Below are 5,469 nucleotides of genomic sequence, written 5' to 3'. Positions count from 1 at the left end.
ATTGTAGTCCTACGAAGGCCCCATCCAGCCTGGCCTGAAACACCTCCCAGGAGGAGGCAGCCACGACTTCCCTGGGCAACCTGGTCCAGGGTCTCCCCACCCTCACAAGGAAGAATTTCTTCCTAATATCTAATCTAAATCTTCCCTCTTCCAATTTAAAGCCATTCCCCCCATCCTATAACTCCGGGCCCTTGGGAAAAACTCCTCTCCTGCTTTTCTACAGCCCCTTTCAGTACTGGAAGCTGCTCTAAGGTCTCCCCAGAGCTTTCTCTTCTCCAGGCTGAACAACCCCAACTCTTTCAGCCTGTCCTCATAGCAGAGATGCTCCATCCCTCAGATCACCTTCATGGCCTCCTCTGGATGCATTCCATATCCTTCTTATGCTGGAGGTTCCAGAACTGGAGACAGGACTCCAGGTTGGGTCTCACCAGGACAAGTCTCTGCAAATACCAGTGGTGTAGAAACAATGTTTTACATTAGTGGCAGCCGAAGGCTCTTGCCTTTCTCAAAATGATACATTCCTGGGCAACCCTGGTGCCCAAAGCAATGTGAAAATACTCATGCCGCTCAGAGTTGCTTGCAATGTTTTATTCCATTGCTAACCTAGCCTTTTTCCAAATTAATCTCTGCCTAACTCCCTTCATGTAAATGCAGAAAACAAAGTGCTGGTTCTGCAGTAGCTGGAGTGGTCATCTAAGCTTGTCACAGACTCCCCAGTGGTGGTGTTCTTGTGCTGAGAGAAGTTTTCCCTGTGGGAAGTGGATGATCCGTTGGCTGATGACTTCTGCTATTACACATTATGTTATTTGTGCACTCTAGGTTTTTTCAGACAAGTTAAACAGCCTGCATTGGTGAGAAGGTTAATGCCTTGCTATGTCACCTGGCTGGGACTGGCTATTATCTCCACACATATCCTTTGGTTTAGCTTCTCAGAAGACATTATATCCCAGATAAGTATCACAATCCCATTTCCCCTCAGAAGTCCTTACTGCTGTCTTTGGATTGTCAGAATGGTACAGTCTGAGGCTCATTTCTAATGAGCTCATAGAATAGTTTGGGTTGGAAGGGACCTCAAAGCCCACATTCTTCCAACCCCACTGCTATGGGCAGGGACACCTCCCACTAGACCAGGCTGCTCCAAGCCCCATCCAACCTGGCCTTGAACACCTCCAGGGAGGGAGCAGCCACAACTTCCCTGGGCAACCTGGGCCAGGGCCTCACCATCCTCATCAAGAATAATTTCTTCCTAATGTCTAATCTCAGTCTTCCCCCTTCCAATTCAAAGCCATTCCCCCTCATCCTATTGCTCCAGGTCTTGGAAAAAGCCCCTCCCCAGCTTCCCTGGAGCCCCTTTCAGTACTGGAAGCTGCTCTAAGGTCTCCCAGAGCCTTCTCTTCTCTAGGCTGAACAACCCCAGCTCTCTCAGCCTGGCCTCATGACAGAGGTGCTCTAGCCCTCTGATCATCTCCGTAGCCTCCTCTGGCCCTGGTTCCAATAGTTCTATATCCTTCTTATGTTGGGGATTCCAGAGCTGGACACAGTGCTTCAGGTGGCATCTCATGACAGTGGAGTGGAGGGGGAGAATCTCCTTTCTCGCCCTGCTGGCCACGCTTCTTTTGATGCAGCCTAGCATACGACTGGCTTTCTGGTCTGTGATGTACGGATACTGTAATCTGATTTGAAACTAGTTTTGGAAAAGGTGGCATCGGCTTTCTCCTTATGCAGATTGGTGGATCTCTTCCAACCTGGTTATTCTATGATTCTATCGAGAGTGCACTCTCTCACGGTATTTTCTTCCTCAAGAAGACATCTGGTGCTGCTTCTGTTTTCTTGGAGGCAATGAATGTTGCTTCCAGTGCATCATCAAATGTCTCATTATTAAGTAATTAGAGAATGGTTTTTGTAAGCGTTGTGACTGTAAAGAGCCCAAATTGCTGTTATTAATGCTACCTTCTGGGAACACTGATGAATCCTCCTTTGATGTCTGTTGAAACAAGCTGGAGAAAAAGGGCAAACCTTTGGACTCTAAATAATGATACCATCCATAAATAATAATTCTCTGCCAAAAGGTATTCATCTCTGTGCACAGGCATGGGGTCCGTCCCGTGCTCCTCTCCCACCACTGGCCCAGCAGCATTTCATGGCTATAGATTTCTTACACAACACGTTTCTTATTATGGTGGTTGTGGTAGCACCCGAAAGGAGACACATTGAGGGTTTTTTTCTTTCTTTCTTTGATAATTTACAAGTTTTTTTCCAGACAGAAATTGTGTTTGGGAAAGAAAATAAGCCAAGAAGAAACAAAGGATGTCCTTTGTTTGTGATTTCCAGACATCCAGACTGGAGGTGACAGGAATTCTTCCCAGTTCTGCAACTTGGTAGCTGCAAAACCCAGCAAGTCGTTTGGGATGTCTTGGCCTTTGGACCAAGGAACATGAAAATAGAGTCACCAAAGAGCCTTGGAAGCAGTCAGGGAGATCCTGAACTAACCCAGAGGTCCTGGACTAATGGCTCGAGTCAACTTGCTTTTCAGTTGTGTGGTAGGACCAGTGCAACCAGGACCTGTCCGACCTGCTGAGGAGGTCCTGCATGGTGGATTGCTGTGTGCCCACCAAGCACGGCTTGGTTTGGGTGTGATTGGCTACTTGTGGCTTTCCAGAAGCTGTGTTATCCAGACTTGGTGTGGCTATCCAGACTTGCTGTGACCTTAGTGCAAGTCTGTCCAACAGCGTTTGTGTTTACCTTCTCCTCTTTGTTCCATACCCAAGAAAGCTTCCATGTGATGGAAGCAAAGTCACAATAGCAACTCTAGACTTTATCTTACTGTCATTTCTATTTGAAAAGTAAATCTGCAGCGTGTTTAGTAAGGGCCAGCGGTGAAAACTCTCTGAGGTGTAAATCTAAGGTGGGGTCTTCTTGCCCATTTGGTCATCCAGGGATGGGCATATCTTAGCTGAAGAGCTCTGCGTGCATCAAAGGCAACTCCCAAGATAAGAGCACATCATGCAACCACCAGTGAGGGCGTTCTGCTGGCAGGCAGCTGAGTAACTGCAAACTCTTGCTGTGCAACTTGGGCCCAGGCACGTGGCAGCACATCTTCCAGCAGCTCCCAAGAGCCGCTGGCTACTCTAGCACGACTACCACTCGCTCTCCAAGCTCCATGCTGGGTGCCTTGTGCTCAGGTTTTGAAATGTGGGCCATAAACTCGGAGCATGCCTTATAAGAAGCCCTTCTCATACACTGCAGAGCCTTCAGCTCAGTGAATCGGATTAGGAGCCTTCATGAAGAACAAGACTGTTTTTGCTCTGGAAGGGTGCCGTGGTGCTAGTCATTAGGGAAAGGAGTGAGCACTCTCTCCCAGGCTGATCCCTGAACCTCGGGATGAGCCGCCCTCCCTCACCTTTTTCATGAATCACAGAATCATTAGCGTTGGAAAAGACCTCTAAGCTCATCCAGTCCAGCCGTCAGCCCAGCACCACTGTGCCTACCAAACCATGTCCCAAAGTGCCATGTCTAAATGTTTTTTTGAACACCTCCAGGGATGGAGACTCTACCACTGGCCTGGGCAGCCTCTGCCAGTGCTTCATCACTCTTTCAGTAAAGATTTTTTTTCCTAATATCCAATCTAAACCTCCCCTGGCTCAACTTCAGGCCATTTGCTCTCGTTCTATCACTTGTTCCTTGAAGGTTGCCCTATTGTACGAGTCAGAGAATCAACCCCGCTTTTAGCACATCTGCCTTTTATCAATGGTGTGAAGAGGGTTCTTTAACCTTTCCTTGCTATAAAATAAGGAGCTTTCAAGAACAGCCTGTAGGTGAGCAAGCCCTTCTCTGCTTCTGCGTGTGCTCCTCCATCACTGCAGTGCTTGTGTGAGATGATTATAACACATATTTTTCCTCCACCACAAGCAAGTTCCCAGCTACAGGAGGCTGACAGACCTTGTGTAACTTATCATTACTCATCAACACTCCCTATGCTCGGTTAGATCTCAAGGTGTGGTTTTAATTAGCTGATTTTGTAATAACACCCAGGTGACTTGGATAGGGATCGACACCCTAGAAACCTATTAAATAGGAGCATGGAGACTCTATCTCCTTAGAGCATTCTCTGAGATTGCTGTTTGTTTCAAGATATTGAGTCTGTGGGGTTGGTTGTCTGTCTGCCCATCCTTCCCTATAGCTTCCAAACTTGTTTGTTGAATTTGGCCAGGTTGTGCTGGTGGATGAATCCCACAGAAATGATCAGACCTGTAAATGTTTCATAGATGTACAACCAGGCAGAAGAGAAAGAATAGGTTAAGTGCCTGGACTGGGAAGCCCATGCTTGAGAAGGGAAGAGCATGTGTAAATGCCCCAGCCTGGGGGAGAAAAACATTGCTTGCAACTCAGTTACTGCATCTCAGCACACTGGGCTATAAGTAGGTATTTTATTTTTTATAATAACTTCAGCTGATGTTTTTTTCTGTTGCTATATTGGAGTCCTCTTATCTCAGCAGCTTAGCGATGCCTTCTATTTTGATAGGCTTCTGTGGTCTTCAGCATGTGTTCACTGAGTCTCACGGGCTTTCACTGAAGCTGCCCTGGGCCTTTGGCCTGCCCTTGAGGTATTTGACTTCTTAGTATTTGATATCAGATGCAGTTGGCCTTGTATATCCCAAAACTATAATGTTTGGGGCTAAACAAAGCTTTGCCCTGGCCGTCTTCATAACACTGAGCAGGATTTTGGTCTAGCTGGTTGTCTTTTAATTAGCTTGATAAAAATCAAGTGGTACCCTCAGTACAAGTTGAACTTTTGCTTTCCCTCTGGTTTGGTGGAATTTCATTATGTGTATTTTTCAGTGGTGTCTTTAGAGCTGAAATAACAAGGTCTTTTATTAATCTTATCCAGTCAAGACTATTAAATCCTTTTCTAAGAATGTCTTGCCCCAATTTCTGCAGCTGTTGGTCATCTGCACTCTATACAGATCAGATGTGTATTTGGGTCTTTCAGTCTCCTGTCTTGAGTTCAGTGGAAGGGAGTCTGTCCTCACAAATGCACCTTTGCTAGTTGGGCCCGTTCGTGCATGAAGCAAAATAAGCTTTTTTTTGAGGACTGATGATCAGGTGAAACTGGCTTTATGTTCTGTGTTACCGTACCTATCAGGTTATATGCACTTGGTGTTATTTCTTCTACTGTTTGCAGTCAACCAGCTATGAAACCAATCTTGTATTTATTATTGAACAAAGAAAAAAGACTTCTAAGATCTCACAATTGAGGGTTTCTTTTCCCATTGTGTGCAGGTGACTATAGTTAATTTTTAACTTTATACAACATGATACAGCTGTTGTCACAAGCACATCTTGCCTCTGCTGTCCGAACTGGTCCATCTATCAGTTCTCCAGGTTCATGAGATGGGACATGAGCAACCTGGAAACAAGCTGAATGCACAAAGAGAGAGAAAAATCAGAGGGTTTGGGTGCTGGTAGCTG

The sequence above is a fragment of the Phaenicophaeus curvirostris genome, chromosome 7 (assembly GCF_032191515.1).
Source record: "Phaenicophaeus curvirostris isolate KB17595 chromosome 7, BPBGC_Pcur_1.0, whole genome shotgun sequence".
NCBI lineage: Eukaryota > Metazoa > Chordata > Aves > Cuculiformes > Cuculidae > Phaenicophaeus > Phaenicophaeus curvirostris.
This window is presented reverse-complemented; position numbering follows the sequence as displayed.